General features: G+C 35.8%; 1 pseudogene; it reads right to left on the reverse strand.

Moving 5' to 3' along the window:
• Positions 1 to 354: 354 nt before the first annotated feature.
• Positions 355 to 9,684, reverse strand: LOC145112508 (glucan endo-1,3-beta-glucosidase 11-like; annotated as a pseudogene).
• Positions 9,685 to 11,559: the final 1,875 nt, after the last annotated feature.

Below are 11,559 nucleotides of genomic sequence, written 5' to 3' on the forward strand. Positions count from 1 at the left end.
AAATAGATAAGTTTCCATTGGTGAGAGTCCCATAACCACGAATTTGAGAGTTGGAGTTGTTGCCATACGTCACGTAGCCAGCATTTGGAGAAAGCTTTAAATCTCGCAGAAAATCTTTATTCCCCGTCATGTGCATGGAGCAAGCACTATCAATATACCATATTGTTTCTTGCTCCGAAGCACAAAGTGGCTGCAAAATTAGTGAGTAAGGGAGTTTTTAGGCTCCGAATTAGACTTTAGGACGTAGGCACGGGCTTTGGACTTTGATTGTGACTTAGGAACAACCATATATTTCTGGGTGGTATGCTTTGAATTCGTTGGAAACAGACAGAAGGCTAATGTCTTTTCATCTATCTAGTAGTCATATTCAATGACTTTGAGTTTCAGAATGATTTGCTTCCGATCTTTGACTTCCGGAGTGTTGGTAACATTTGTAACCTCCGGAATTGTTGTTCCATCAATGGGAGTTTTGACTTTCCACACAAAATTTTTCTTTGAAGATTTCGAAAAAGATGTTTTCTTTGCGTTTCTGGATTTTCTTGATGACACATTGGTTTTTGAAAGATTTGGTTTAAAAATTGTGCCATCAGATTTTGCAATAAAAACAGATGAAACAGTCTGAGGTTCTGGTGAAGTGTTTTGGATGGTCTTGGTAGTTACATGAGATTGAGGCTGAGTAGAGCTGATGACTTTCTTAGGTTCAACATGACCAAGGGGTTTGGAAGGTCTTTTGAGGATCTTAGTGGGAGCAAAGGAGTTTTGACTATGAGTTGATGCATGAGAATTCCGGGATGAACTTGGTTTGGAGTTAGCAAGAAACCTGGAATTTTGTCTAGTCTTAACTTCCTTTTTATGTGCATTTCGAGCTTCTACTTTGGGATCTACAATATCCTTCCTATTCAGCATTGGTTTTCTCTTAGGATGAGACGAGGATTTTGAGGTTTGTCCTACGGATGGATTCTTAAACTCAGGAGTAATGGGAACCAATTTAGTTTTTGAGATGACTAAGGAATCCGATTCGCAAGAATCAGAGGACACACAACTTGAGACTTCAACTTTATCATCTAAGGATGCCCATACAAACTTAGAAGCAGTAGTTTCGGTTGTCACCAGATTAATTTCTTCAATGACACAATTGTTCACGTGATTACTTTTAGGAACATAGTGTACACAATTTGTAAGACTGTGATGAAAATCCATGGTCCGATTCAGGTCCAGGTTTATCAGAGGCGGAAGAGGCGTGGAATCAGGACACTTGACAACTATTGGTTTTAACTCAGGAATTAGGGACTCAAAATGGTCTGTAGTCTCAAGAAGTGGAGACAAGGGAGAAACAGGGGTGTCCGAATGTTTAATATTCGGAACCTCTCCCATGAATGTCAAAATTTTCAATTCCTTCAAGGGACTAACAATTGGTTTCGGAAACTCGCTTCCGAGACCAGGTGCTTTAGACCAAGGATGACGAAAATTATGAGTCATCTGAATGTCCGCTTCAAGCATGTCTCCAGAATTATCCAAAGCATCTATTTTTGCATTGAGACGTTTGTAATCATCAATTAAAACATTTCGTTCAGAATAGGTGATTTCACATTTATCTTTCAAAATGATACATTCATCGTTTAACATTACAAGCTCATGCTCTAAAGACTCGATTTTTAATTTCTTATCCTCAAAACGTAACCTAAGACGATTTAGTTCACAGTCCTTCTTCTCACTGGCTTCTATGGCAGACTCATAGGCTTTATAAATGGTGCTCATATCTATTTGGAGTTGGGGCAGATAAGGTTCACAAAGAGACAGATCAAAATTATTATCAGAGATCATAGATTTTACCTGCTGAACAATGCTTCGACCGGGTAGATCATTGGTGGCCATGTAGCAGTAGTGAGGTTCAGCAACATCGTCTTCATCTTCTAACCCAAAAGACCAGTATCCTTCATCACATTCAACCGTTTGTCTTGCCATCAGACACATGTTCCTTCCAGTTATCATGTCATCATCCTCTCTAGATGACCAATACCCTTCAACATCTCGCGAAACCGTTGTTACAAAGGCTTTTTCGATTTCATCCATTTCTTGTGCTCTTCGGACGTAGTAAGCAAAATCCTTGATTTTTGGTTTCTGCGGAGCATCAGCCAGGCAATCTTTAGCAAAATGGTTTGCATGTCCACACTTATGACACACAATTTTTGGTTTGTCCGATTTGGAATTCTGAGAGGGTTCCGGAGTAGAGTTTGGTTTAGTGATGTTTGGTTTGTATGCAGGAGGGTTTTCGAAAGTTGGTTTAGGTTCCGAAGGTGAGTAAGGTTGAGGATTGTTATAGTGAGGAGCATTGAATCGGTTTTGGTATGGTTTGTAAGAAGGATTGAAAGGACGTTTGTACTTCATTGAGAGTAGAGCGAATTCCTGTTGAAAACGGAGTTCAGAGTCCATGGATTCAGAATCATCAGCAGGATAGATTTGTGTGGGTAAAATGGGTGCGGATGATTGAACAGATGGAACAATGGGTTTGAAGGGATCCGAAGTAGATGAGTTCGTAATGGTTGATTCGAAAGAACTGACAAGAGCAAGAGGACCTCCGGAGAGTTCCCTTATGGTTTGAGCAACATTGGACTCATGTCCTTGAAGTTCATCAAAAAGTTAATAGAGCTTCAACTTTTTCAAGGAGCCATTGCTTTGGAGACAAGATTTTACATTTCCCCATCGTTTGCCCAGACTGTTTATGAATTTGAGATTGTATTCCAAAGGATTTCGGACAATCCCATGAGCAGTCATGTTATTGACAACGATTCGGTAACAGTTGGAGGCTGAGGCCACTGATTCACCAGAAGTGGTAGTGAAGGTGTCAAAGTCGTTGACAACAGAGGTGAGGCGCTTGTCTTTCATGTTTTCGGAACCTTCAATTAGGTCCTAAAGAGTGTCCCATATCTCTTTGGCAGATTATCACAACTTAATGTGCTCGAAGAGTGAAGGAGGAACACCAAACACCATTTTAGAGAAAGCAACTTGATCAGCATGAAGCTTTTCGATATCATCTGCAGTTAGAGGAGCAAGGCGAGTTTCATCTTCTCGCATGAGCTGAGCAGTTGCATCTCTTACAATTGTTCTTACGGGAACATGTGGACCTTTTGTGACGGATCTCCAAATTTCTTCACCTTTATCTTTAGCAAGTAAAAATCTTTCCATTCTAACTTTCCAATGATCATATTCTTCCACAACTAGTAATGGGGCACGAGTAGGGCCACCCACACTATTTGCGATTTGCATTGAAATCATTCGCTGAGGATTATAAGCAGCCATTGAAGTTAAGATATCTTCAAGCTAAAGTGGTATATATAATAACTTTTATCCTTGACACAGAAATGGTTGAAATACCAATGTAATTTCAAACCAACTATAATCTGATCTTTATGGATTCAAAGGACAACCACTCAAGCTCTGATACCAATTGTGAGAACAAGATCTATCCGATGCGCAAGGACAAGGTTTGAGAACTCAAACCTTGAGTGAATGCTTAAGATCAATGTCTGCTTGCTAATAAATGTTCAAGTCGAGTCTGGAAAGACCAGTCAAGTCTTAGATAATGAATTCAGGAAATGATCACGTCATTTAATGAACAACGAGAATAACTGATCAAGGTAAAGCTAATAAATGAAGAACAAGAAGAATGTTTGAAATAAACTTAATGAGAGTGACAAAGTGTGTGAAAAGATCCGTTGTTGACTTGTATTGAATACTCCTATAAATAGGAGTGAATATTGCACCGAATTAACTGAAGTGCTTACATAGGACCGAACAAAAGACATGATTCTGAAATTCTGATTGTCCAAATATAACTATAGACTAAGTCCTATGAAACGTTACATCAATACAAAGACAAATACAATAAATGCACAAAAGACAAAACAACTTCATTCCGAATCAGCATCATTCCGGACATGAGAGACAGCTTCGGAATGTCTTCAGTCTTCACATCTTCTTACCTGGTCCGGACAGATTTCGGACCACTCTTCACTTCGGAACATACACTTAAAAATTAGTACTTAGGATTGTTAGAGGTTCACTTTCAGGTACTAACAGTCTAATCTATAAATATTCAGTAAACTATGTGATCTTGAGACGAACATATACAAAACAGTTGTTGTCATCTTTTGTTGTATATATGAATTTGTTTGATATCAAATAATATTTACTTTTCAATTAATGTTATTAGTGTGTTTCTTGTTCATGTACTTTATTATAAGTGCCAAAAAAACAATTAACGTGACCCGTGGTTCCCCACGGGTTACTACACTAGTTGATAATTAAGGATTCAAATGCACATAAATGTTTTAGAAATACATTGAAAACATGAAGACGGAAAGAGAGATTCTTGTAGGAAATAAAAAATCTTTATTACTCACATAATCATCATAGATAGTAAGTTACATCAGGAGTAAGTACGTAGTTATAGGTTGAAACCATCGCTCCCCTTCATACAAACGACACACCCTTTCAATGTAACGGCAATGACATCTTTCTACTACGAATGTTAAGAAACTTATGTAACTGCCATAATAACTTCCAACTTGTAACTTTCGTTAGCAAGAACCGTTACTCCATTTAGGCAAGCTTACATCTTCAACAATAAATAGAGGGAACTTGTGTGCATGAAATAAAGAGAAAACTCTTCAGAAACATGAGGTCTTCTATAATTCATAATTTTTTTGCCTTTCTCATTTTAAAATACCCAATTGCTTCGATAGCATTTTCATGTCCGTTTACTACAAAATGGAATGTTAGCGTTATTAGTGCTCTCCGTGAAGATCTTATTGTTCACATAAAATTAGGAGATGATGATCTTGGGAACCATACCATTCCATATGTAGGAAATTACTCCTGGTCTTTCTGTGAAAAGGTTGGTGGTCACACTCTTTTTTACGGTTTCTTCTGGTGGGGTTCAAAATTTCAGAGCTTAGATTTGTTTAACAAAGCCATTTCTGACAAATTAATTTTAAATGCGGATCCTGAACATTGTTACTGGTTTGTAAAACCTGAAGGGTTTTTTGTAAATAATATTCCAAGTGCAGGTGGGCAGTTCATTAAAGGTTGGGACTAAAACAAATATATGTCATCTTTTTCTTATTGTAGCTTGATACAATATATGATTAAAAATTAATTGATGACATTAGTATGCTATGTATGTGTTTATTTCTTCTGTCAGCACATCTGCAAATGTTTACAAATATGCTTTCTTAGTTACAATTGTGCAAGTTCACAAATACTTTATAACAAATGTTTGAAAAGTAAAACAAAATCCTCCGTGTAATTGGTTTGCCACCCGGTCTACCCAGGTAAAAATGTTGAACTTAGTGTCATGGGCGGCTGTCCACCTGGCCTGGATGGCAAGTAAACGCTTGAAGCATTGCCCGACTTTCCATCCTGCATAAATAAACGAGTTTTGCATATATATTAAAAAATCAATAAAATGATATATACATGTGTAAATAAACGAGTTTTGCATGTATGTGTACAAGTGTGTGATCAAATAAATGAATGTGAGTGATAGGTGGAACATATTGCTCTTTGACATGTGTGGTGGGACTAGTGTACTCGGTTCCATTTCCATTTTCCATGGTTACACCAGATGATCCAGATGACGAAACTACCCCTTGAAAACTCCCTAATACTTGTGGTTGGGTTGCAACATGCTTTTGCCCCTCTTCGACTAGTTTTCTAAGCAGATTTGTGACTGTAGGAAGAAACTTCAAGGATAAAGACAGAATTCCTGGAAGCTGTAAGCATAAAAAAAGGTATAAGAAACAGGAAAATGAATAAATAATAAATAAATAAATTGTGAACTAAGTGGGACAAATTGTGAAGTATGTTGCTATTATATGACTTTATGATTCGATATATTTAGATGGAATGGAACTCACCATGCCATTGCTAAATAAATTCACCGGATTTGTCTAGTTGGACCCACAAAGCTTTGAAAAGAAGATAACCCACAAAAATAACAAGCATCCATAATGGATTCCTGCAAAACAAGACAATGTGTATTGTGCATTTTGGATTTGAGTATTAACAAGTTACTTAGAAAGACAAGAAAACAAACAAACCTTAAAAGTGTCATAAACTCGTTAAATCCTAGGATGAACATAACAGCTATTGCCCATGGAGGTGGTAGCATATTGTTATTTCGGTTATTAGCTTCCTGAAGAATTTTAGGTAAGCCACAAACTAAAGCAAATAACAAGAATTAAAATAACTGTTCTTTCATAATATTTTCAAAGAAATTGGGATCTGTCAAAGGGACTGGAATTTAAAGGAGTTGATTTTTTTTTAAAATAAAAATAAATTCTCTCACATGTTCGGATAATTCATGAGTAAAAAAAAGAAACGCATACAGAGAGGCGATAGACGTTTTATGCTTACCTGTTTTTTCAGTATCTGAGCTGCATTCAATTCATAAGTTAAATGTGCATATACTCTGGAGTGCATAGCAGCTAGCTCCTCAGGTGTTGCATTGGCCATTTTCTCACCAATCTCTGCCATCTCATCTGGTCGAGTTGACTTCAACTGTTCTCCAGCGTGCCTGAAGTCCTCAACTTTCATGTATTTCATGCTATCTGTCGCCATTCTTATCGATTCCGGATTCGACATCATCTGCAATCTCCATTTTCAATACCACAAAAACAATCACTATTAAGGAGATTAATGGGTATCAACACAAGCATTTTCTAACATACAAAAATGTGTGTCGAATAGAGTTCAAAAATAAGAATATTGATGTAGAAAACTAAGCCAACCAACATTGCTTAGTGCTTACACAAACAAGTTTATAACCTAAATCTAAAAAGCAAGTTAATATCATAAAAATTAATAAATAAGTAAGTTCATACTTTGTAATACAACACTATGTAAAGAAGAAGAATACATATAAAAGTAATCATTAATAATTAAGCATAGAACTATCAATTTGTCGACATCATTTGGGAACTTGACTTGAGTAATCGATTAGGAATTTAGGATTTAGGGACAGAGAAAAGCTAAATATTTTAAATAAGAAAGTAAGGTAATTGACAACAGAACCAAATATGAAGTATGTAGATTCAATTAAAAAGTCATGATCAAATATAAGTTTCCAATCCCCCATCCGGCCTGTCATCGCCATTATGATATGTTAGATATGTTGCATGACCCACAACAATTCTTAGAGATTGATCTACACAACGCTTATCACCAACTCCATGACCAGAAAAACATGGTGGATCAGTCAACACTAAAGACACAGCATTAACTGTGAATATTATTGACTACAACGGATATCATTCTCTCAACTGCAAAACTAATGCTTCCTGTTTTCTGACTTGATGTTTGTGGAAATCAGTGTGGTCCTGAAATGGCACTCGATGCATACAGGTGATTGGTTTTGTAAAGGAATGAGTTTTCTCCTTGAATATAGGACAATATTCTCCTAACAACCCGATAGACCCTAAGTAGAGAATACCCTTCTCGGACATAAAAAACGCTTTGACTTTCTCAAACACTCCAACTTAAAAGTTGTAGAGAACTGATGGCAACAAGAAGCCTTCAGGTTTTAATTTATTGATCTTGGTTGGCTGGAGAAACTGCTAGAATAATGCAGTTAGGCTGCAAGACAATATTATTCTTCAATTCTTTTCAGCATATACTAAGATTTGGGTACATTTGTAAATAAATATATATACCTTTTCAATGTATGACCTCACCGTGTTTTCAATATCTTGCACAATGCTATTAGATTGCCCCTCTACATATATCACATAGGTGAAAATAGATTACATAAATCACTAATCAAATAACAGAAGTTAACCAAAATTGCAAAATGTTATAAATGGTGTAATTGTGTAAACCTACCAACAACTATTTTTGTCAAGCCAGGAAGATCAATGAGGGTAAGTTCACAGCTATAAAAGATCAGAAATTCAGACATAATAGATTGATTAGTAACTTATTATGTTTTCTAAAATTTGATGTTCATGAAACATCTTTTGTTTATAATTATATCATACCATTTGGAGAATAGATAAAAAGATATATAGGAACAGATGAAATCTATTTGGTACAACCTGTCACTCTGTCAGTTTCATCAGCAATCTACTTCCTCACAGAAGCTAAAAAAGTATATAAACTTGTAACAAGATTATGCAGAGAGATTGAGAATTACAAAAGGATCATAAGCTTTTTAGTCGTAATACCAAAATCAGTGAACCACTTTCGTGGAAGGTGAGCAAACTCTGCCTATTCTTTTCCTTCTTCGATCTTATGAAGTTGTAGAACAAGAGGACGCCGAGTGACAATTCCTGCAAATAGATGTTAATCATATTTTATATCCAACAAATTGAATCAGAAAACTTTGAAGATATAATAATTACCAGAACCACGAGGCAAAAAATCCTTGCCAACTACACTCTCCAACACAGATGATTTTCAAGAGCTCTAAAAACAATTTATGGAAAGTGATTAGAGTGAACTGTGAAGTACATTTCCACGAATAAAAACTGCTTACACAAATAGTTTTACACTTTCATCTAAATCAAGAAGTTAAATGTAGTTGTGTCAATAGATATGAACAGCCGTTATCAGGGGTTAGAATTACAGATACAGATCATCATGTTGAAAAATGAAAAAAAGATCAAAGATTAAGTGAATTAAGTCATTGATCGGATGAAAGAATGCTGAAAAGAAAAGAAATTATGATCGGCGATTAATATCTGCATCTTTATACCTGACCACCGACGACGACGATTGTATGCAAGGCGTCCCAGATAGTAGGAAGAGAGGATTCTTCACCGAAGTCGCCTAGGGATGTGCATGCTTTCTGTAGTTTGTTGACGAGATTAATTAGAGTGTCCATTAACAATTACGATCAATAAGAGATGACAGATTAATCAAATATGATTAGGTGATTAGGGATTTCAGAAATTGCAGATGGACAGAAAGGCGAGTCTCTTTCTGAATTTGGTCTGTAAGGTGTACCTTTCTTCTTCAGTAGTCTTTTACGTAAGTTGAGATTATATGTTCTCGCATTACTCAACATAGCTCCGGCTTCATTCGCTTCACCATTTGAAGCCCATCCGGTTTCCAATACTATAACCTCCATCTTCTCAAATCCAGCTTTTTCCAAAGCAGTGTAAGTGACATCGATTTGTGCTTCGAAGATGTTATCATAATGTAATTTCGTTTTCGCGTCTTCTATTCCTGCGTTATTTTTGAAGATTGCATAATTGATATCGATGTGTTCGGGATCACTGATGTATGTGAGAAATGGATACGTGTTTATGTAGAAATGGAGGGAACGAACTAGCGAACCCACCAGCGGAATGTGGGCTTGAAACCTCATCGTCGGCTAGGTGGAGGAGGTCGAGATCAGTGTGGATGTTTTTCACCGACGGTAGCAGGACCTCCCAGAGTTCCTGATCGCCACCGCCTAGAACCTCGTTTCCGACTATATATCCATGAATACGGGTCCCGGGGACGACGGGTTCAACATTGTTTTTCATCCAATCCATAGCTCGATCGGCTTGTGCTCATATCTCTCAGGAATTCGTTTCCTAGCCCAATAATGATCTTGATTCCCGATCCTTTGAACGCTTTGAGAACTTCAGGATCGGCGTCATAGATTATTGTTGTGCAAGAAAAAGGAGCAGTGACGATGTTAGGGTTTTTTTTGGGTATTGATCACAGAGAGAAGAAGGGTGAAAATAAGGTAGAGGTTAAAATGGCGGCCTTTCAAACTTTTGGGATTTTCATTTCCCCCAAGCTAAATGTGCGTTGCATTAAATAAAATATAAAACGATATCTCTACACGACACTCATTTTAGCACAGGTGCCCTCTGTGTTTTTAATTTTTTTTATTGGACACTAATTTTAGGGCACGCAATAATGTGTGTCCTCTATCCTTCATTTTTTTGCATGTCATTAAAGGGCAGTTCTCTAGTAGTGATTTATGCAAAATATTCCGACGACCTGTCATCAGCATAGGTTTTGAAAAACCATGCACGTAAATACTTTAAAATTTCCGCATCGACAAGTCGTTGGCATAGATACCCAGGTCAAACAAAGTTGCTCAACCAAAGTTAGTGAACTCCGACGACTTGTGTCATCGACATAGATGTTTCGGCATATGGGACAATTCTTGTAGTATATAATTGGATTTTATTGTAGGAAAGATCAAAAAAAGTTATTTTATGTACATTTTACACTCTAATTGCTGCCAACTGCATTATTTAAAAAATTCATATAAATACGTGGAAAATATACCAAAATAAATAAAAGTACGTAAAAAAACTTAAAAGTTCATATAAATATGTAAAGATATATAAATATACCAAAAATATACCAAAATACATTAAATTATATAAAAATTCTTAAAAATTTCATATAAATACATAAAAAAATACATTTATAGATTTAAAATATATAAAAACGTAAACGTAAAAGAAAAAAAATTAAAAAAACGTAAAAAAAGCTACATAAAAAAACTTTAAAAAGTACTTAATTACATAAAATATATTTAAATACATAAATAGTACATATAAATTCATAAAAATACGTTTATACGTAGTATACAAATTTTGAAAACATTTATAAAAAAATCTCATTATTTAGGAAGAGTTAACAATTTGGTCTCATGACTTGTTAAATATGTTAAAAATGGTTAAAATAATGAAATTAGTTGTTTTTTTTGGGTATTTCTATTAAAAAGATTGGGTTTAAATTGTTAATTTTTCCAAAAAAAATAAGATTTTTCTACATATTTCCGTACATATAATCTCAAAATGGATCAAAATTAAGTTTACACCAAAGATGTAAATCGGCCTTTCTTCAAGTTTCCCCATGAAAGGCAATATGTTTATTAGCTTATTGTCTGTTGAATAGTGATGTAAACTTGTAGGTAAAGAAATAACATACATTCAGTGAGTAATTGTAATTGATATTATATACATATATTAAAACCCAACACATCTTAAAACAGTAAACTTCCAATGTTTCAAACTTTCACCACATCAATTTGGACAGAATTACTGTTTCGTCCTTCTACGTTTACATCTTAATATCAGAATCCACAAAAACATCGACATCAGTTTGTAACCATCCACATCACTTTGTAATTTCTCCACCCCTTTCTTCTTCATTCGTCTCACAATATCTTCCTTTCTTCTTGAATCGTCTCCGACTGTTACTTTGATTCTACCGACGACTTCATCCAAGAATATAGAAATTCAATTGCTCTCACCAAAAACCTTTTGCGCTCTATTGTCACCACATAACTCCTGCAACCAAGCGCCTGTACCCTGAAGGAATTTCGGTATCTTGTTGGTTGTTTCACTTTTGTTTTGATTTTCATACAATTGGTCTTCTTTCTAATCCTATTGCGTTTCCGATCAATGTCTCCGACTTCTTTGGTTTGACTGTCGTCGATTTGCCGCCCATGAAATAAGGATTTCGATTGCTTTTGCCAACCAATTTTGCGCTCAATTGCCGCCACCAAAAATCAGCCACCAATCGCCTGTTGTCTGTTATTTTGTTATA

The sequence above is a fragment of the Lactuca virosa genome, chromosome 5, assembly GCF_052849685.1.
Source record: "Lactuca virosa cultivar CGN04683 chromosome 5, Lactuca_virosa_CGN04683_v6, whole genome shotgun sequence".
NCBI lineage: Eukaryota > Viridiplantae > Streptophyta > Magnoliopsida > Asterales > Asteraceae > Lactuca > Lactuca virosa.